Source organism: Ceratotherium simum, chromosome 9 (assembly GCF_057802395.1).
Source record: "Ceratotherium simum simum isolate JZ-2026a chromosome 9, ASM5780239v1, whole genome shotgun sequence".
Taxonomy (NCBI): Eukaryota; Metazoa; Chordata; class Mammalia; order Perissodactyla; family Rhinocerotidae; genus Ceratotherium; species Ceratotherium simum.
The window spans coordinates 38,222,540-38,246,383 of record NC_141908.1 but is presented as its reverse complement, the minus strand read 5'-3'; the positions used below and the strand labels follow the sequence as shown (position 1 = coordinate 38,246,383).

General features: G+C 38.2%; 1 long non-coding RNA gene across 1 annotated transcript; it reads right to left on the bottom strand.

Annotated features, from left to right (window-relative positions):
• Positions 1–7,501: 7,501 nt before the first annotated feature.
• On the bottom strand, positions 7,502–19,199 carry LOC147916273 (uncharacterized). The gene is made up of 3 exons (XR_015553201.1): positions 19,099–19,199; positions 13,355–13,465; positions 7,502–7,645 (listed from the first exon to the last, which is right to left on the bottom strand). It is a non-coding gene; the product is annotated as an uncharacterized LOC147916273 (long non-coding RNA).
• Between the last annotated feature and the right edge of the window lie 4,645 nt (positions 19,200–23,844).

The window sequence follows — 23,844 nt, the reverse complement described above, 5'->3', positions numbered from 1 at the left end:
AAATGGATTAAGTTGGCTTAATGCTGTTTTACAAGCAAGCGGAAAGCACTGCACCATTCATTTTTAATTTTAATCCTTTGTCTTAGCCTGCTAATTACTATTGTTTTAAGTTCATTATCCTGGCGTGCACATTGTTACTAGTTGGATGCTAATGCTTGTAAGCAGTGTCCTTACTTTTGCAGGTACTGACCCTTCAATTGTCGAATTAGTCCATGTCACTGCTGAACAGCGGACTCTGTAATCTACAATTCTCTCTTTAAAATTTTATTCTTCTCTTGTCTCTAACTAATTAAGCAATAACCCCATTGAAGCATCTTATGCACAGACTCAAGTTCAAAAGCATTAAAAGGAGAAGGAGAAACCGGAAATTGGATATGTGATTCCTCTAGTTTCTCTGACAACCCTGGGTCAGAGGAATTCTATAATACCACATGTTTTGTCTGTAAAGCTTGCAAAACATGATCACAGAAAGCAATTTGAGCTATATTTCCTATATCATCACAACTTTTTTCAAAGTCTTCATTAAGACTTTGAGAATGATTGAGATGCTACAATGCTACATTTGAGAGCAAATCATAAGGAAGAAAAGATATTGCCGAGAAATGATTGGAAAAGATGAACTAGTCACGGAATTCACAGAACTCACTTCTGGTACAGACTGAGTGTCTAATATAATTTCCCATTTCAATGCAATCATTATCTCCACGATATCCTCACGGCAGTCAGCCAGGTTTCTGAACATTTTCTGTGAAGGCACAATTGTGAAGTTCTGCTTATTACAAAGTTCATCTTGTGAGTTGAAATCTACCTCCCTATAACTTCCACCCACTGGTCATAGTTCTGTGTTCTGGAGCTACACACAAAAAAGACAACTGCCTTTGCTTCATGACTACACATGCCCAAAGCCTTTCCAAAGGACTGAATATCCCCAGTTCCTATTCTCATTCCCTAAGTGGTAAAATTTTGAAACCCTCTTATAATCCTAGTCACTCTCCTGGATATGGTTCTCTTTGGACTTCTCCAACATACAATTTCTTGTCAGAGATAAGAAATATTTGAGAAATAAGTCTATCCTCCATGAAGATCAATAAATTCAATCAAAACATAAACACCCAACACTAGTTGTGTCAACCTACATAGATCTCAACCCACTTGCTTTGCTTACCTTCCTAATCACAATGAAAAAAATCTCCCTAATCCCATGGACTTTTGATTCTCTCCCCCTTGCCCATTCAAAGACTTTACACTCACCTGTATTCCTACTCTCTCCTACATCAGCAGTTCCTCCTTTTCTAGCAATTAGTTTAAAAAGAAATCAATCATATCGTTTTCTATTTAAAAGTACTCTCCACCTTGATCATAAATTCACCTCTATCTGCTGCCCCATTTTTCTCCTCTCTTTCATAGAAAATTACTATTGAGTTGTCAGCATTCAGTGTCTCCACTTCTCCTTGTACTATTACCTCCTCAGACTACTCCCTTAAGGTTTTAGTCACACTGCTCCCCAAAAATACTTTTGTCTCTGAGTTCCGTATTGTAAAAATCAATGGTTTCTTCTTTGTTCTCATTTATTCAGTCTCTCAAGAGCATTTGACACAGTTGGCTACATTCCCATCTTGAAATATTTTCTTCTTTTAACTTTAAGGGTAGGAGCTTCCTAGTTATTTTGGAGCACTACTCTTATGTGTGTGTAAAGTGATTGACTTGCTGCAAGTCATCTGCAAGTCATGACTATTGCACCGTGATATCCTAGTTTACCTCAAACACCATTGGTTACTTCTTCCTAATCTTTACCAGCTTCTCTTCCTCATTCTGACCTCTACATTCTACTAGAGTCTCTGTTCCTTGATCTTTGACTCTCTTGTCTATTTACATCACTTTTTAAGTGATCTCATCTGATCCCTGGCTTTTAGTGACATCCATATGGTGGTGTCTCCGTAAATTATACCTCCACTACTGGAATCTCCTGAGAGATTTCACCTCATATATCCACTTTCCCACTCAACATCTCCACTTAGTTTTATAACAGGCATTTAACCCTTATGTACTGGAAATTAAATATTTCTCTTTGTTTCCCATAATGACTGCTTAGATAATTGGACCAGTCTTTCTCCCTCCCAACCCCCAGGTAGCTAAAAGAAGTAGAGAAGACATATTTTTAAATTGTCTGAAAAGAACAAAAATCTGACAAGACAATAAAGAATTATCAGGTAAAAAGTGGAGAAAAAATAGAAATTGAGAGAGGTAAATGAGCATTGCAGCTATTGCAAGATGAGCAGACAGCAATCGAAACCAAGACCAGCAAAAATTTAGGAGTCTAACAGGAGAATTTTCCAACGATAATCTGGGGTTCCAAAGAAATTCACTCCTTGGGGAGAAGGTAAAATAGAAAAGGAAAAGCCTCACATGTGTTTCCAGCATGATTTTGAATTGATTGGATTATCTGGGGGAAACTTTTGGTCTTGAACTTCATTTAAGTTGATCCTGGATTGCTATTATTTTCACGGCCATGGTAAAATAAATCACAAATTCTCTCTGGAGGAAGTTGCAATCATCCTAAGCCTTAAATTATAGAGACCAATAGATATGTTTTTCCACCCCACAGTTTAAGGTTACTAAGAGCACAAGGAAATAAGACACTGTGAAGGAAGAACACACACGCACACACACACACACACACACACAAAGGCAACAGAAACAAATTATAAATACTTTAGATCATGGACTTATCAGAAACAGATCATGAAACAACTTTGCTTACAAAAGAGAAGCCTGATATTATCCACACATAAAACTCTAAAAATTGGCAAAGTAGATTTCAAAAACAGAAATATACAAGGTTACTAGACATGAAAGAAGCGAAAACTGGCATTAAAATCACAAAATTAACTTTTGATTATCCCATTCCCCTTAAATCCTCCTCCCACTCAATCTGCCCCATCTTAGTTAACATGACCCTTTACTCAGTTGCTCAGATGGCATTTCCCTCATCCCCAATATTCAATTCAGCAACGATGCTGTAGATTATACCTCCAGAATTTGTAATAATCTGATATTTTTTTCGGCATCTTTTTTGTCACAATCCCAGTACAAACTGCTGTAATCTATCACCTGAACTATTGAAATACCCTATTAAATGATCTCCTGATTCTTCGTCCTCTTCTAATTTTTCTCCATACAGCATCCAGAGAGATCTTTGAAAAATTTAAATCAGATTATATTAATTCTTTTCCTAAAACCCCTCAAGGGCTTCCTGTTGCTTAAAAAGGCTTACAAAGTCCTACATGATCTCCTGTAGTTTAGACTATGTGCGACGTCCAATAAACCATAGGGGAGCATTTACAGCATATCCAAAAGGCCTTGAATTTGTATCCTGATAAAGCTATGGAAATGTCTGTCTTGAGTATTATAAGTACAAATGGTTGAAGCTATATATTTAAAAATAAAAATTGGTTTATTGAACAATAAAGTACATTCTGATGAATTTTTTAGATGCTATAGAAATTCCAAAAGGGCTAAATAAGTGACCAACATGAAAGTTCAGTGAAAGAAAGTACTTGGATTTCAGTTAAGGATTGAAAGTGGGCATGGTGGTGAACAGAGAAAAGGGGAGAGGGCACTTGGAAGAAGAGAGGAATGAATTTTAGGAAGAAAAAGGCATAAAACTTTCTTATTTGGGAGTAGAAGAATCCAAATTATGTGGAGATTTGAGTTATGAAGAAGCAGAAACTAGAGCAGTATTTGAAGGGCAAGGCAAGCCCACCTGACACTGTGACTACTTTGAAGGAAAAGAGCTTGCTTGAAGACCCTTCCTGCATTCCCACATTCAACCTCCATAACATCCCTAGACATAGGGACTGTTTTCAACCCATGTTTTAAAATTGAGGAAGTAGAAACTTAGAAAGAACTTGTGCAAGGCAACTGATCATTTAGTGAGGAAAAAGCAAGATTTTGACTCAATCTTTCTGATTCTAAAATCCATCCTTCCTGAACATTCTCTATAATACTTTCTCTTTGACCTAAATCTAGGGCATGGAAGTTCCCCCAGCAAAATCCTGAAGATTTTCACAGGTCCCTGTTTAAAATTTGCTGTTGCTTTCTCAGAGGTATGTGTGTGTGTGCGTGTGTGTGTGTGCGCATGCATGCACCAGTGTTTCTATTGGTAATAACACGTTGGATTTACAGGGCCTGAGGTTTCCTTGGCAGGCAGCCATCTATTCTCACCTTCTCAAGCTTGTGGCTACAACAGTTGGCGTTCCATTTTCCTGCCTGCTCTTTTTAGACATTTCTTCCATCTGATTAGTCATTTAAAATCTTCCTGCAGTGTTTGTTGATCTTCACCTGTTTGTTGCTTTTCCTGTGTTTAGAGGTTAAAATGTTATGTTGGTGCAAGCTTAATAAAGCCTAACAAGGGATGAATCCACACAACCATTTCAACTAAGCAGATGGCAAAGCAGAGTCTGAAAGTTGAATAGCCTAATGGTGTGCCTGCCCTGAAATAAGGGAAACAATTTCAATGGATTTAATCTATAGAATAAGGGACTCAACATAAAAAGTTAAAGCCCAATTATACTAATTGGTTAATAAAGATTTCAATAAAAATTTCTTTTTATTTGCCAACTGCAACCTCAGTGTATAATTGAATTCTATCAAGTCTCAGAATAAACTTAGTTATTACTGCTGGTAATAACATTTTTTTAATAATGTATTTCAAAGCCTTAAGAAGGCAGCCTACTTGTGGTTTCTGAATGGACCAGGCCACCTGGACCCCCAAGCTCTGAGAGTCAACAATCTGCGTCAGGAACAGCAGGGAGTAAATTTTAGGCTATTCAATTTACCTGAAAATCACTCAAGGTGATTAGTAAGTGCTCAATATCTATCAGTAGAATGAAAGAAATGCTAGCCCCCTTGAAGTGAAAGTAATCAACAATGACCGAAATAAGTTTATTGAATAGAGACAGACTTACTTTAAAAAGTATAGGCGTTTGCTTGTTTTGCCACTCATTGGTATCCTCTTAGATCACCGTTTCTTTTTAATAAACTCCTATACGCATCATAGAACCTGCTTTCTTTCTATTTAGCTTACCAAAGTGTGGCTCTAAAACTAAATTTTGGCCCCCGATTCTGCTTTCTTTAGTAGAAGCTGCTCTTTATTCACACAGTGCATATACCTGGCCGGGAAAATAGGGTCAACAGTTTCCTAGGTTCTTATTTTCACTGTCACCTTTGCTTTCTGATAAGACCACTTTTTATCAGTAGCATTTATTTACTTTATTTTTGGCTTCCCACAAACTTTGATGACTTCGGTATCAGAATCAAGGTCTCTTACCTTAGAGCCTTTCCCATTATCTTTGGAGACTCCAAAAATATTAGTGAGGCTACCACTTCAGTGTCACAATTCTTCAACTTTTCAACTCAAATATCAGTTTTTTCTACTACACTTTGACACCTTGAATCCACAGCCACACCTTAGACCTGTACCTCAAAGAGAACATATTTACTTCTGAAGTCTAAAACTCAACCATCTTGGCTCTGTCTCTAACTCCCACTACACCCCCTTTTTATCTGACTTCCTCTCCAAGTAATTTCACCTCTCATTTTATTAGTATTAATATAAATTGCCCCCTTCTTATTTTCAGATAAATGTTTTAGTGAATTGAGTAAAAGAATATCTCTCCTCCTGGGAATTTCTATGGATGTCTGGTCTCTCTCTCTCTCTCTCACTTCCCCCAGTTAGTTATTTCCAGAAGTGTAGGAAAATTCTGTGATTATATTTTGCTTTCCAATAAACTAACTTTATTTTAAACAATATATACTGTTTTGATCTTCCAACCTCTTGAAATTTTCTATTCATTCTTTGGTGCAGTATAGATTGATTTCTGCTCCTCCTACGCCACTGAAACCCCTTCTCCCCAAAGTCACCAATGACATAGTTATTATGGGCCTTGTAGCATTAGATGTCTGTCTAGATATTTAATGCATTTAATCAATCTTTCTGTCTTGAATTTCTATCCATCTTAACCCCCACAATGTTGCCCTTTCTACGTGTCTTTCCCACCTCCTTTGACTTCCCATGTCTTGTTACTTGATGTTCTTATTTTATCCACTTTCCCTTCAAATATTGATGTTTCAAGCAGCACACCCTTGGCTCTCCTTTCTTCTCACTATACACTCTTCTTGGGAGTTTTGATATACATCCTTTTCTTGAATTACCATTATCATTGATATGCTAAAAATTCTCCCACATCTCTGACTTCTTTCTTGAAGACACATCTACCCAAATATCTACTAAATATTTATACTGTATGTTCTAGAAGCATCTTAAAGTCAACTTGTAAAACTACAAATTCTTTATTTACATACCCTCATCTCCCGGCTATTATAAACCCCCAAACTTGACCCTCTTCCTATATTCTCCCATGTGGAGATTGGTACTATCACCTAGTCAATATCCCAAGCCATACTTGGAGGCATCTAGAAAATTTCTCTATTGGACACCTTGTCACCATATCTGTCCTTTCTTCCTCTCACATACCTTCTCTATATCTCCACCCCCATTGGTTACCTCAAGTTCCCTTTATTTTTTACCTAAATTACTACAGTGGCTTCCTCTAAATTCCCATATTCTTGCTAACCTACCCTTTACTCTGCTGCCATCTTATTTAGCTACTCCTATGATTAAAATCCTCTAGTCCTTCCCTGTTGGTTTGATAAAGACGGTATGTAAAGCCTTCAATTATCTGCAACTTCTTTCGAATTTCCTTTCACATTAATCCACCACACTGATATTCAAGCCACATCTGCTACAACTGTTCTTTATTTGTAACATGTACTCTCACCACCTTCAAGTTTCTGTCATCTTTCCTACCTTCTCTTCCAGGATAACTCTTAGTAATCTTTCAAAGGTCCGTTGAAGTTATGTCTTTTGATTCACCTACTATTTGCTGCTATACCCTTCTGTATCTATCTCTATTGTAATTTTTATAATTGTAACTGTCTCCTTTTTTCATGGACTGTTAGTTTCTTGAGAATGTGAATTGCAGCCTTCATATCAGTCATAAGAATTTCAAATGATGTATAGTGAATAATATGTGCTCAATTAATATTTATTGAATATACAGGTATATAAAATTATAAAAGCCAGGTGAACATTGTACATGTCATTTATGCTTTTAAATGTCAGCTTAAGAATCATATAATTCCTCAGGGAGTTCTGTGCCTATTACTGAGGAATCCAATAAGAACTTAATTGTTTTGCCTTGCACATCCCAATGTCTTCATTTTCTTATGTTCCCCACTGCATTTAGATACAGTCTTATTCCATTAATTTTACTGGAAAAAATGTGTAGGAGAAAAGCAGACATAAGTTCCTCATGGGTAAAAGGACTCCTTTTAGAAATTAACATAAATTGAATTGAAAATCTAGTAGGAAAAAAATTAGGCTCTTCACACTTGAAGAGGAAACAATTTACCTAAACACCTTGATCTGGAGTAGGTTATTGCACTACTTCTTTTATGAAAAATATGATAAGGCTCAAGAAAGACTAGCTTATTAATTAGTATATATTCTACTCACATTTCCTAAAGATTCTTCTGGTAGTGTCTTTGTTTGAAGCCATCCTTCCTTCATCACAGTCAGCAGGGCCTGTTAGTGAATGATTTCAGCAAGTACATTTAAATCTTCGAATTTTCTATATTACGGTCTTCACTGTATTTTCATAGGAGTGTTATAATGGAAGTACAGAATCATAGTGGCTTTTATTTGGGGATTTTGTGTGCCAATGCAGGGTACAGACAACCTTTTTTTGCAGAGTGATGTTGACACACATCTGCTCAAATACATTAACGTTTCCATCCGAACTGACTCAGTTGGCAGGAACAAGCTCCCTTCTCTTTGTGAATATAGAACTAAGGAGGGGGCTCTGGAAGAGGGAGAAGCATTTTACAATTTGTCAAGATATGCATTTCAGCACTTGTTTTAAAAACTGAGTACCGGGTCCAACTTGAGCTAATAAGCTAATGACTGCTTATCCTTTACTATTAAGCTTCAAAGCAGCTCTTAACTAAATGAGCCAATTATTATATCACCATGTATTTTTTTATTCCTTCCTGTTAAATCATGCATTTGGTGTTATATAGAAGTTTTGAGCTTATTAAAAAATAACCAGTATGTATGAGCTTATGAAAGGAAACCTCACTCAGATTTTAAAAAGCAAATGAAAACCTTCAAATCTAACTGGTGCCATATGGTACACTCAGAAACACTTGTAAAAGGAAAGTTAAACCTTGAATATATTAATGATTTTTTACTGAAAGAAAAAAATGCCTCTTTTCCATCTTTGCATCTGAAAAGACATCTGAATAGGGCATTATGGAACACTTTTCTATACAAAGAAGTGAATTCAGTAATATAAACCTCATATTGGTTTTATTATCATTATGCTTATAGTAGTGGATGGTTTTGAGAAAGACAAAACATTAACACAGTGCCTTAATACTACTCTTAAGATATTAAAGACAAAGATATCCACAGCTGACTTTCCACTCACATTTTTTCATTCTGTATCAAAAAAACTCTTTAATCTGACCTTGATGTAAAGACACAGGCACCACCAACCAGTTGTGAGATGCACTAATGTGTCTCTAGAGGAGTGCATCTCTTTCCCCTGCCACTCATTTTTTTTCTTCTATGTGAAGTCTCTTCCTCTTAATTTATACTAATATGTAAAGCATTTACTGAAGCGCCTGGTTTGATTTTTTTTCTTCTCTCAAAATGTAAATGTGAACAACCCAGAAATCAATGGAAAACAAAGAATTGTTAGGTTAAGGAGAGCACCTGTACCCCTGCACTCTTTTCTCCCCATCAAATTGGCAACGTCAAGCTGGCCCATCATTTAATAAAAACAAGAATGTGCTTTAATTTAAAGCATATTGAAAAGTAAGCTTTCTGAATATCTTACAAGAATACTGTATACATAAATATACACATCTTATTTTTCCATTTATCTACACAGGTCTCATTTATTGAGATGGGATAATGTTTTCTTAATATAAAGCTAAGAAAAATGTATGGGACTGGATTTCTTTTTTCTTGGCTTACTTTAAGCTGCAAGAGTTTGTTTTGCTATGGAAGATAGCTTTCACAGTGGGCTAAAATAAAATACTCTGACAAAGGGTCTCGGCAGAAACAGCAGCTCACCATTCCGTCTCCCTTTAAGCTGTGTCCACTAAAATTATATCTCTTCTCACTTTTCCTAGGAACTTCTTTTTCACTCTTCACCCATATAGAATGTGTGTTTTCCAGGACTACATGGGTATTATCCCAGGTCTTTTAGGTAATGATCACTTTCTGAAGGAAGAGGCAGTCAACACCTTCAACACTCTTAAACTAACTCTAAATGTCTCAGTGAGTTTCTAGTGTTCTCTAGATTGGGAATCAAGTCTCCTTTTTCTTGATATTTCTTTGGTTAGCAATATGATTTGATTTCCAAGGAATTGCTTTATATTTTAACATAGGTTTTTTGCAGGTATCAAGAAGATATAGATTTTTAAGGTAATTAATGAGGCTAGCATTGAAGAGTGCCCTTACAGAATATGTTTAATTTAGACCTGAACAACAATTGTTGTTTGTCAAGCCATAGAAGCCAAGTAGCAAAGTATTTCATTAATTTATTTAATCATCTGTGTGCCTCCCAGAGTGGGGCTCTATAATTTTAATGCATGCATGGTGTAATGCACCTGAAAATAGAATGAAAATTGACAATCAAGAAAAGTAAAGTGGCAATGAAATTAATATGGTAAATTGTATAAGGACCATAGAATAGGTAATATTATACTAGTCATTTTGAGGGAACGATTTGTATTACAATTATATTTCTAAAATCAGAACATGATTTAGTCACCCAGGTATAAAGAGGAATCTAGGTGTGTCTACAAAAAAACTACTCAATTTTCAGTCATCTGGTAGTTTATAGGGTTTGCTCATGAGACCACAAAGTGAGCTATCTACAGGTTAAATCTGCTCTCCCGGTAAAGATCTTGAATCCCACTATTTGGAATTGTGACTTAAAGCTTAGCTTATATAACGAAAGATTCAAAGTAACACATGGCTATGTAAAAAAGAAGACAATAAAGAACAATATTTGTAGCAAAAATATATTAACAATAACTAAGGCTACTAAACTTTGCAGAAAAGTGCCTGGCAGAAAGTTACAGGGCTTCACCTGGGGAGACACTGTGGGGTAAGAGAAGAAGATGAAGGATGCAAGTTTCTCACTTATCCAATGTTCTTTAGATTGTCATTCAAATCCCACTGCAGTATGATTCAAACATTAAACATAGAACAAGAGTATAGGGATCTCACATTGTGTGGGGAGAGGCAAGAACTCTTGGGAGAAGAGACTGTCCAAGCCTTGAGTGATCAGATGAGATGTTTTAATCCATAAGGAGTTTTCTCAGATACACAGTGCTCTAAGTAACTTAATAAATACTAAAATTGAGCAAATCAGAAAACTTAGAAATGGAATCTTTCCGTGGCAGGAATGGTGCGAATGAACACTTGAAGACAAAAATCTTGTTTAAATTTTCCAGAAAATTGCTAATGTCTAAAAGATACACCTTTCTCACTGTTACACTAGAAAAATAGCAAAGGAGGAAGAAAGAAGTCACCTTTTAAATAGAAAAGAAAAATTAACCAACCGAATGAGAAAAATGGGAAAGCAAAGATCAATGAGATGCTGATTTCAGTAAGATAAAAGCCACTTAACAGGAGTTTGGCAGTGAATATATTTGTAATTATAGAGAAAGTTTATTTCACCATTACCAAATAGAATTTCCAGAGATGTGATGAGTTCACATTCTTTGCCTACACGTGAGACTTTACTCTTTCTTTATAGGCAAATTCATACTGAAATGCGTATACAGAAATGGTGTGGCTATTCAAAATTCTACTTGTTTCTAATGTTCAACTTAACATATTAAGTTGGATTGGCTTTGAAAATCTTCACAAGTATATTTATAGGTAATTCGAAGTTGATTGCAATTGATAAAAGTCTAATTTCCTGGATACTAAAGTTTGTTATACTTTAGCCCTATGATATTTTAATTTCTTCATATTACAGGCCGCACAGTGGACCTGATGACTGTTAGGTATGAAAATCTTTTATTTTCAAAGAACGCTCTGTGAAACACATCACATTATCATTTGAGGTATTTCCTTCTAATTTTTTTTGTAGTTGTTTTATTTATTACTGAGTTGAATATTTAATTTTGCATCCTACTTTTTTTCACTTGCTATTAAATCACAAATGCTTCCATGACATTACATGCTCTTGGTAATGATGATTTTTTTTTTTTTTTTGTGAGGAAGATCAACCCCGAGCTAACATTTGCCAATCCTCGTCTTTTTGCTGAGGAAGACTGGCCTTGGGCTAACATCCGTGCCCATCTTCCTCCACTTTATATGGGATGCCCGGGAGCCGAACCGGCAAACCCCAGGCGGCCTAAGTGGAGTGTGCACACTTAACCACGTGCGCCATGGGGCCGGCCCCAATAATGATTTTTAATGACTAAATAACATTAATTTTTGTGGATTTATCATAATTAACATGTGTCTTATAATTGGATATTTAACTTATTTTCAATTTTTCAAAAACAAAATATTTTCCTAAGGTATTTGTATGTATAACACTTGCTTTATTATGGTGAGAATAATTAAAATGTATTCTCAGAAATGAAATTATTGGGTCAAAGATTATGGCTTGCATTTAACTTTTAATTACTTTTTAAAATTACACAAGTAATATGTGAAATTCAGAAACAACTATGCAGTATAAAAGAACTTAAAGTGCACGTGATGGTTCCTTTGTTCTCTATCTTATGTTGTCTCCTCACTGGTAGTCTTAATGTTGTGTCATTCCAACTATTTTCAATGCTTTTACATTTGCATATATATAGAGAGATAAATGTTTTTGTTACACAAATAGAATTATATGTGTTGTTATATAACACTATTTCATAAGGTATCTTAGTTATATTTCCTTTTTAGTATATTTCTTTTTAATTTTTTCAAAAATGTAAAGTCTCCAGAATCTCCTCATCCAGATATCTCTACTGGTACATTTAATTTGATGTAAACAAATATATAAATACATATAAAGTAAAAATTTCAGAAAATTATAATGTGTAAGCAGTCCTTTCCAATCATCATCCCTCCCCCAATCCTCTATCCACAGATAAGTCCTCTTAAAATGTTTCTGTGATTCTTTCCAATTAAAAAATATCAATTTCATTTAACTTGTCCTTAATAACTAATTCCTAGCAATGCACTAAGTAATTTTTCCTCCAAGTGTCAGTATTTATCATACAAAGAAAAAAGATGCTGATTTTCTGAGGGGTTTATTAGGTTGTGAAGGTGAGATTTCCTCCCAATTATGACAGATTGGGCTAGGATTCTAATTATTAATAATGTCTATTTATTGTGCAAAGAAGCAAGTAACTGCTCCCAGGAAAATGACTTGAAGAGAACCCATGAGAGGAAGCCTGCAGGTTTATGGAAGTGTTATACACGCTGAGACCTGCTTGAGAGATTAAACCCGTGCAGGGTGCCCCTAGTCCTGCCTTCAATTAGATTAGCGGCCATAAAACAGCTTAGGAGTGTGGTGTTCACCAGAGTGAACGTAAAGGACAAAGGGCAAAGGGTAATTAGCTCCTGACCTGGAAGAGCTCATAAGAGAAGGAAATTCCAGTAAAACAGCTTTACGTTGACCATTTCGATAGTGTGTATGTGTGTGAAGCAGCATGTGTTCATCAGTAATAGAAGTCTATTTTTATTAGAATACTACATGGCAGGTCACAAACTCAAATCGCCACACAGGCAAGCAGTCACACAAATGAGGGAAACTGGCCCGAACTGGTGAATGTAAGAGCACATGTACCATCCAAAGGCACAACTGACTCCTGTCATTGGGTGCAAGGCCAGAATGTGGGCTGAGGGTTGCTATGTCATCTGAGGTTTTAAACGACCCAGAAATAATAATACTCATGTGAAATCGGCTATGGTACAAATGTTGGTAATTATTTTAATTCTAAAACAATATATGGGCCAATCAACTTGTGTCTATATGACAAACCAAGTCCGTTGGCCTCCAGGTGGGACAACTGACCAAACTACTTAGGCCAGCTATACAATGTCAAGTCTTTTAAGCCAATATATAGTAGAAGGGGTCAATTTCAATGACATAGCACTTCTAATTTATTCTTTCATTCAATGAGAACTTATTGAGAGAACATTAGCATATAGTTCACATTCTATATCAAATGCCAAAATAACAGTGACTTAAACAAGATAAAATACCTTTCTGTCTCCTCTGGAAGTCCAAGTGTAAGCCTTCTAGGGCTAGTACAGTGGCTTTATCTTCCTCCACACACAGCTTCCATAACATGACTAAGATGGCTGCTCCAGCTCCTGCCATCAAGTTATCATATCAGCATTCCAGGCAATGGGAAATGAGAAAGAAGAAAAGTTGGGCATGCTCATTCCCTCTGAGGACACCCCCTAGAAGTTTTATATGCTATTTCCACTTACAACTAATTGACGAAAACTTCATCCCATGGTCATACCTAGCAACCAGAGAGGCTAGAAAATCTAATATTTGTGTTTGGCAACCATGTGTCCATCCAAAATTTGATGGATCTATTTCTAAAACAAGAGGAAACATCTAGCATTCTCTACCACCACAACTCTACTCTTCTAGATGGTGTTATGCTAGATAAGTTCCAATAAAAATTATTTCGATATAAATGTATATTTCATGGTCACAAGTAGTTTAAAATCCAGTAAGGCATATATTCTTAAGGTGGGATATTATCCAAGAAAAGTGAATAGTGTAATCAAAGAAATAAGGGCTGGAAAGTGTGGTGCCTATACGATTACTGGAGGTTTGGCTCAGAACTCAATTGTCCTTCTCGGCACAATGACACTCACTCCAGGGAGAATATTGTGGAGAAGATATAGCCATTGAAGCTGGCCTCTGAACCTGGAACCTTACTAATTCCAGAGACTACTGGCAGGCTAAGAAGTCGTGGCTTTATTCTGTCAGAGCCAGCCACTTCACGAACAGGGAACCAGGCGGAGGAAAGCTTTGCCAGCCCATAAAAATACTGCCTGCTCTCCTTCTGAATCACTCAGCTGAATCACCCATCATTAGGAAATAGAGTGCCTAAAAAAAAAAAAGAGGACTAAGTCATCACAGCACCAAAACCAACACAATGTCTGGTACTTTTACAAAGGTATGGTGATGAACAACAGATGTAGGAACCAACCTCACACCTTGATAAATTCTCAAATCATTTCAAGATTTACTGCTCCGACTGACTCAGGAAAGCATAAGTTTCCAGCAGACTGAAGCAGCCTCACTATTTAACTTGGGGATACCCATCCTGATACTATCTCCTACTGAGCCACCAAGACTAATTTAAAATTCCAGCTCACTGGAGACAATTACACAGGAACAGTCTTGTGTCTCTTCACATTTTCTTCTCACATACAAATATTTAATCTCGCCTGTTTTCCCTTAATCCTCTAATAATTCTTGACTTTCAGATCTTGACTTCAGTCTTCAATAGTTTATTTTCCTTTATTTCCTCTACATTTGTCATTTAACCTTTTCTCTTCATTGCATTTTACAAGTAGGATTTTCTCAAAAACATGACCTTGAGCTTTCCATTTGCAATCCTGCTCCCTAATCTCTCAGGAGCTGTAAGAGCAACTCCTGTTTTGACTTCTGACCTCAAAATCCAATCTCTACCACAAACACCCTGCCAGAGCCCCATCTTTCTTCAAATCCGCACTCATCTTACCAGGAAGAAGCGGAGTCTCACTGAAACAGAGATCATGTGGGTACTATAATAATATTAACATGAGGTATCAAAGAGAACTTGAATTGTGGTGATGACAGTGGAACCGGAAAGAAGAGAAAAATGTGAGGGACATTAATTAGAGGTAGAATCAACTGACCTGGTGACTGACTGATTATGAAGAATAGGTTGAGGGAGGATTCAAAGATGGCACTGGAATCTCCAACATGGTGGCAGAGGGAAGCTGGCCCATTAACAGAGATAAGAATTCAGGAAGGCAATTGGTGGTGAGGCTGAGAGGTTTAGTTTGTGAGGTTAAGCATTGTTTGGTATCTAAATGTGTAGTAAGTATGTCTATTGATAACTTTATTTATACCATCAGCATCTCTAAAAATATGCTACTAAATTTCTATTAAGATAAAAAGAGAGAACAAATGTTATGAGATTTTTCTCTCGCAAATAATTTCTGATAAATACTCTAGGTCAGCTTAAATAATTGTAGTGTCAAATAAAAAAATAAATCCAGACTTAGGTAAGGAAAGACATTATTCAAAAAGATTAATGCAATAGAAGGAGAGGAACGATTGTGATCAGGGAAGGGGGACTCTTAGGTGCAATAGGGAGGATACTCCCACCATAACATCTGCGAGTGCCTCAGTGGTCAGGCAGAAAATGGCTTTGCTTCTATAGGGCAGGGTAAACGAAGCTAGAAAGAACCTGGTGTTAGGAAGTGGGATGAGCTGGGAGCGTAAACAGACAGCTGATCAGGGCATATTTTTCCCTGAGGCCAGCTGACCCTCCCCTCCCCACCAGGGGCCATTAAGGAGGGGCTGTTCCACTGTTCCATTGCTGGAGGGTGGGCCAAAGTTTGGGACCCTGAGGCAAAGAGAGAAGGCTGGCTAAAGTTTGGTCAAATCAAAGTGGGTGTTTTGTCCAGATTGGTCAGTAGGAATGAACAGTTCATCTAATCATTTATGAGATAAAGAATAGGAATTTGGTGGGTCTTGTTTTGTTATAGGCAAATAAGGGAGTCATTCACCAGTCTTATCTAAGTCATATGAGGAATGGCAGTTATTTAGAGTGAGTCATTTTCTAGGGCACAAAAGAATGGAGGAGATTTCTTGATCATCGCTGTTTAACTTTGTCAGTAGCATTTCAACCTGACTATTCTTTCCAAGAAGGAGTAGCCAATCTGAAGTTTTAAAAATGTATTTCAAAAGTCAACAATTAATTCTGAAAATGAATATTCCCGGTTGAGAAACTAGAAAATGTTAGTTTATCCCATTTAAGTAACAGAAAGGCTGACATGCAAAGACTATATAAGGTCACTGTCATAATGAAAGAAAATTTGACCCTCGAATGTTTTCTCCATAAATTTATATTGCCTATCAATTTATTAGATGTTGGCTTTCCTCCTCTCCATTATTGTCTTTTGTTTAACCTCTTTGGATATCATTCTGACTCTTCCCTCCTGAGGTATTTGCATTTTCTACTGTGGTCCCAAATAAGCCATTTAATAATACCAAGAGAACTATTTTCAGTGGAATGTTACTGTGATTTACTAGGACAGTGAACGTATTTTTTAGGTGGGGGAAGGGAAGTTTCTCTTCCACGTCACACAGAAGTTGGTCCATGCACTCAATAAAAGCTCATTATGGAAAGATTATAAACGTATAACAATACATTTTAACTGAAATGCAATGATCCATAAAATTGGTGTGGCTAATTAGCAGATCAAATCTCTGTAAGAACTGGATGTCTTTAATATCCTGCAGTTGCTTAATTCTATACGTACTTTACTACCCACAAATGTTTAGTAAAATTAAATAATAGTATAAATGTTCAGTGGGATTAAAGCAACTGTAAAATGAAACCAAACAAAATGAGTTTATTTTGTTAATAGAATAAAGAGAATCCCCAGTGTTAATACATTACACAAAATCTAGAGCAAACATCCTCTGAATCCCAGCCTCATTTCACATGTAATTAACCTTTCTCAATCAAGCTAAGCATCCCTCACACCTCCTTCTTAACTGCTGCGCATGCATGTCTCTTCTTTCATGTGACTAGAAGGCAGGCATCAATTTAGACGAGTAATACTGCCTCACACTGTGCTTCCAGAGCAACGTCGTCCCAAGAGTATTTTGAATACTACTTATTTCCCTCAGCTCAAAAGTATATTTTACAAATCTGATTTTTTTCTCACAGAAGTAGGAGACATTTGATGCTAACAGATAATATGTTTTAACAGCAAAATCTTCTCAACTATTGATCACAACTGATGTGGGCATGTATATATTTTGGTCCTCTAACAACCACTGCCTGATTTCTGGTAAATGCTGACAATTTGGGAACAGTAATCCACTCCTTTGGATGGGATCCCATCTCCTATCTGCAGGGATGGAATGTGTTACCTAGACTTAGATCAATCAGCACAGTCAGTTCCCCTGGCCTCAGTGATTGGTAAACAGGTGGGCTCAGGACCCAAGTTTCTCCAATCAGGGTGATTATAAGGGCAAGTGTGAGAGCTGCTGGGAAGAGAATCTCTCTTTTTCTTGCGACTTGAAACTGAGAGGAAGTGAAGCTGAAACCAATGAAGAAGTTGTAGTATCCCAGGCAAGCACAAAGCCAAGAACAGTCACGTTGAAACGGGTAAGTAGAGCAATTTTACTTTACCCATGTCAGCTCCTCCCACAAGCTAGCAAAACTTAGCACCAGGATAGAGCACCTTGGTTTGTGACTTCTCTCTTGAAGGAAAGAGAAGAGTGGAGTACACAGCCAGTGTTCAGCTTTTTGGAGGGCTGCCTGAAGGACTAGTTTCTGTCTCATTTCTTTAGGAGCACTGATGGAACTGGCATAGTCTGGATGTCTGGGGATGCTGAGAACAAAGAAGAGCAGAGAGCAGCTTGCTGTGGCTGGCATAACTCGGCACAGTGGAAAGAATGCACACAACTCAAGGCTTCCCCCTTGGGAGGGAGGGAGATGAGTGGAGCATGTGTCCAGAATTCCAGCTTTTTGGAGGGCTGTTTAAGGGACTGGTGCCTGTCTTGCTTAACTCAGGGTGCTGACAGGGAGACCATATACTTTGGATGCCTGGCGACCACTGAAAACAAGGAAAAGTAGGATGACTTGCTGCTGTAGAACCAGAGACTTGCAGTGCTGGAGACAAACACCAGAGGGAACAAGAGATCATAAGCTCCTGATGAAGAAACTAGCAAGCCTCTTTAATTAAGAAATTGCATGCTGGCCCTGTGGCTTGGTGGTTAAGTGCGCGCGCTGCGATGCTGGTGGCCCGGGTTCGGATCCCGGGTGCGCATCGAGGCACCACTTCTCCGTTCATCCTGAGGCTGAGTCCCGCATACAGCAACTAGAAGGATGTGCAGCTACGACATGCAACTATCCACTGGGGCTTTGGGGGGAAAAAATAAAATAAATAAAATCTTTAAAAAAAAAAAAAGAAATTGCATGCCCAAGACCAGAGAAGTCACATCCCCCCAAAAAATGGTTTCGGAGGCCCCTAGAACCTCTAGCTAGATGACTGATTAGTGAGGGTTCTACCCTGTATGAAGCCAGTCCATAAAGACTGGAAGAGGTGGCGGTTTTTTCAGGTGTGTGAATCCCAACACAAAGTTATGAGACAAACAAAGAACCAAGGAAACATGGCTCGAACAAAAGAACAAAATAAATTTCTAGAAACTGATCCTAAAGATGGGTTCAAAATACCAGTTTTGAGGAGAGGAGTCAAGATGGTGGCTTAAGCAAACTCTGAACTCCCCTCCTCCCGCGGACACAGCCAATTTACAGCTACTCGTGGAAAAATTACCCCTGAGACAGAACTGAAAACTGGATGAGAGGATCTCCTGCAACAACGGACAATCCTAACTGAGGTGGAAGAGGCAGAGACTCCCTTCTGGAGAGGAAAAACGCCGCCTTCACAAGCCGCCAGCTTCACGGCCGCCGGGAGCAGCTCACAGGTACGCAGCCTCCCTGGAGGCGCAGGGTCCTGAGCCGGGGAGCGCCCCCGCTGTGGGGATTTTGTGGACCCAGCACAATCGAGACCAGCGGCATAATATCTGACTTTGCTTGCTGCTAAATCATTGGGGAGTACCCCCAGAGAACCCGGTTCACAAAGAAACTAAAACCGGCTCTTAAAGGGCCCATGCGCAAACTCATCCATTTCAGAAAGCATCCTAACATCACCAGAAAGAAAGGTGCACAGTGCTGGGGTGAAAAGAGACTCACCTAATAGGCCCTGAGTGCATCTTGGTGAGGGGTCAGAACACTCCAGGGACTGGGACATTGTTGGTGGCCATTGTAGAGGCCTGGTGTGGGCGTGCTGACACAGACGCCATTGAGTTCTCCCTGAAGCCTGCTAGCCCAGGTCTGCCCCACCCACTAGAGCACCGATTTAATCCAGCTCAGCCAGGGCAGGCAGCCCACCCTAGAGACTGGCCCCACCCAACAACAAGCCCTCAGGCAACTTGTGGGCCTGCATAGATTGGTGACTGGATTCTCTGCAGCCTGGCAACTGAGCCAACTTTAGCGGGGCAGGGCGTGCACAAGGAGCAGGTGGGGAGTGTGAGGTGGTGGCGGAGTGTGTGGGGCTCCTGCTGTGGAGAGACTGGGTCCGCGTGGGGAGGTAGAGGCACGCACACGGGGCAGGACTGTGTTGACTGTGTGTGTGGACCTGTGGGCGGCAGGGCTTGTCAGCTGCAGAAGACTTGTGCTTCTCAAAGACCCACATACGGGGTTTGCCCCACCTTCCAAAGCCTGAAACAATTGGGTGCTCCTGTGCCTGAGGCCAGCCCCACCCAGCTGCAATCCTAGGAGAGCTGACAAGAGACCTAAAGGCTGGAGGCTTATAGCAATTGTAAGGCCCTGAGCCTAACAACCTGCCACACTGGGGGCCTACTCACTTAAAAGAAATACTGCAACACAAATGTGGTATTAGAACTTGCAGCCAACTGTGCTGGGGCTCCCCACACCTGATTAAGAGACTGAAGGGCCCACAACAGCTACACGCAGCTGAGCATTACAACAGCTGGCCAGGAGCATAGCTCAGCCTCCCTGGGCACCTACAGGGAGAGCAAACAGGCCACAGCAGAAGGATACACGTAGCCCACATAGGGCTCACCCCTGGAACACTGAGAACTGAGGGAAGCACACTGGAAGCCTCCTAAGGCATCACTTACATAAGGTCACCTATCCAAGAGCAGGAGATGTAGCTGACCTACCTAATACGTAGACACAAGCACAGGGAAAGAGGCAAAATGAGGAGGCAAAAGAATACATTCCAAGTAAGGGAACAGGACAAAACCCCAGAAAAGGAACTAAGTGAAACAGAAATGAGCAACCTACCCAACAGAGAGTTCAAACTAAGAGTGTTAAGGATGCTCACTGATCTGGGGAGAAGAATAGATGACCTCAGTGAGAATGTCAACAAAGAAATGGAAGATATAAAAAAGGACCAATCAGAAATGAAGAATACAATACTGGAAATGAAAAATTCACTAGAGGGACTCAAAAGCAGAGTAGAGGATACAGAAGAACAGATCTGTGAGCTGGACGAAAGACTAGAAGAAATTACCCAAGGTGAACAGGTAAAAGAGAAAAGAATTAAAAAGAGTGAGGACAGTCTAAGGGACCTCTGGGACAACGTCAAGCACGCTAACATCTGTGTTATAGGTGTCCCGGAAGGAGTAGAGCGAGACAAGGGGGCAGAGAATCTATTTCAAGAAATAATAGATGAAAACTTCCCTAACCTAAGGAAGGAAACAGATATCCAGGTACAGGAAGCACAGAGAGCCCCAAACAAGATAAACCCAAAGAGGCCCACACCAAGACACATCATAATCAAAATGTCCAGAGTTAAAGATAAAGAGAGAATCCTAAAAGCCGCAAGAGAATGTAAAGTTACATACAAAGGAAACCCCATAAGGCTATCAGCTGACTTCTCAGCAGAAACCTTGCAGGCTAGAAGAGAGTGGCACGATATATTTAAAGTGCTAAAAGGAAAAAACTTACAGCCAAGAATACTCTACCCTGCAAGGTTATCATTCAAAATGGAAGGAGAGATCAAAATTTTCCCAGACAAGCAAAAATTAAAGGAGTTTGTCACCAAGAAACCAGTGTTACAAGAAATGTTCAAGGGACTGATTTAAGGGGAAAAGAGAAGACCACAAATAGGAAAAATTATCTATTTCCATGATAAGAACGTAAAGGATACAAATGCACACAAAGAGGTTAGATATGATATCAAAAACATAAAAGGAGGGAGGAGGGGAGTTAAAGAGTACAGCTTTCAGACAGAGGTCAAACCAAAGTGACCATCAATTCTGTATAGAAGAAGAAAGGAACAGAGAAGGACTACTAAAACACTGAGAAAAAAAAAAAAGTTAAAAAATGGCAGTAAGTACATACTTATCAATAGCTACTTTAAACGTCAATGGACTAAATGCTCCTATTAAAAGGATTAGGGTGGCTGACTGGAAAAAAAAACAGGACCCATATATACGCTGCATACAAGAGACACACTTCAGACCTAAAGACACTCACAAACTGAAAGTGAAGGGATGGAAAAGATACTCCACAAAAATGGCAATGAAAAGAAAGCTGGGGTAGCAGTACTCATATCAGACAAAATAGACTTTAAAACAAAAACTGTAAAAAGACAAAGAAGGACATTACATAATGATCAAGGGAACAATCCAACAAGAGGATATAACACTTGTAAATATCTACGCACCCAATGTAGGTGCACCTAAATATATAAAGCAATTATTAACAGACATAAAAAGAGAAATAGACAGTAACACAATAATAGTAGGGGACTTTAACACTCCACTTACACCAACGGATAGATCATCCAAACAGAAGATCAATAAGGAAACATTGGCCTTAAACGACACACTAGAACAGATGGACCTAGTAGATATATACAGAGCATTCCATCCCAAAACCGAAGAATACACGTTTTTTTCAAATGCACATGGAACATTCTCCAGGATTGATCACATATTAGGCCACAAAACAAGTCTCCATAAATTTAAGAAGATTGAAATAATACCAAGCATCTTTTCTGACCACAACGGTATGGAACTAGAAATCAACTATAGGAAGAAAATCAGAAAAGCCACAAATACATGGAGATTAAACAAAATGTTACTGAACAATGACTGGGTTAATGAAGAAATCAAAGAAGAAATCGAAAAATACCTGGAGACAAATGAAAATGAAAATACGACATGCCAGAATTTATGGGATACAGCAAAAGCAGTTCTAAGACGGAAGTTTATAGCAATACAGGCCTATCTCAACAAACAAGAAAAATCTCAAATAAACAATCTAACAATGCACCTAAAAGAACTGGAAAAAAAAGAACAAACAAAGCCAAAAATCAGTAGAAGAAGGGAAATAATAAAAATTAGAGCAGAAATAAATGAAGTAGAGACCAAAAAAACAATAGAAAAAATTAATAAAACCAAGAGCTGGTTCTTTGAAAAGATCAACAAAATTGACAAACCTTTGGCTAGACTCACCAAGAAAAAAAGAGAGAAGGCACAAATAAGTAAAATCAGAAATGAAAGAGGAGAGGTTACAACAGACACCTCAGAAATACAAAAGATTATAAGAGAATACTATGAAAAGCTATATGCCAACCAATTCGACAATCTGGAAGAAATGGATAAATTCTTAGAATCATACAACCTTCCAAAACTGGATCAAGAAGAAGTAGAGGATTTGAATAGACCAATCACCAGTAAGGAGATCGAAACAGTAATCACAAACCTCCCCAAAAATAAAAGTCCAGGACCAGACGGCTTCCCTGGTGAATTCTACCAAACATTCAAAGAAGACTTAACACCTATCCTTCTCAAACTCTTCCAAAAAATTGAGGAGGGGGGGAAGCTCCCTAACTCATTCTACGAAGTTGACATTACCCTGATACCAAAACCAGACAAGGAAAACACAAAAAAAGAAAATTACAGGCCAATATCACTGATGAACATCGATGCAAAAATCCTCAACAAAATACTAGCAAATCACATACAACAATACGTTAAAAAGATTATACACCATGATCAAGTGGGATTTATTCCAGGGATGCAGGAATGCTTTAACATTTGCAGATCAATCAACGTAATACACCACATTAATAAAATGAAGAATAAAAATCACATGATCATCTCAATAGATGCAGAGAAAGCATTTGACAAGATACAGCATCCATTTATGATAAAAACTCTGAATAAAATGGGTATAGAAGGAAAGTACCTCAACATAATAAAGACCATATATGACAAACCCACAGCTAATATCATCCTCAATGGTGAAAAACCGAAAGCTATCCCTCTAAGAACAGGAACCAGACAAGGATGCCCACTGTCACCACTCCTATTTAACATAGTACTGGAAGTCCTAGCCAGAGCAATCAGGCAAGAGAAAGAAATAAAAGGTATCCAAATTGGAAAGGAAGAAGTGAAACTGTCACTATTTGCAGATGACATGATTTTATATATAGAAAACCCTAAAGAATCCACCAGAAAACTTTTAGAAGTAATAAACGAATATGGTAAAGTTGCAGGATACAAAATCATACAAAAATCAGTTGCATTTCTGTACACTAACAACGAAGTAGCAGAAAGAGAAATTAAGAATACCATCCCATTTACAATTGCAACAAAAAGAATAAAATACCTAGGAATAAACTTAACCAAAGAAGCGAAAGATCTGTACACCAAAAACTATAAAACATTTCTGAAAGAAATTGAAGAAGACACAAAGAAATGGAAAGATATTCCGTGCTCTTGGATTGGAAGAATTAACATAGTTAAGATGTCCATACTTCCTAAAGCCATCTATAGATTCAATGCAATCCCTATCAAAGTTCCAAGAACATTTTTCACAGAAATAGAACAAAGAATCCTAAAATTTATATGGAACAACAAAAGACCCCGAATAGCTAAAGGAATCCTGAGAAAAAAGAAC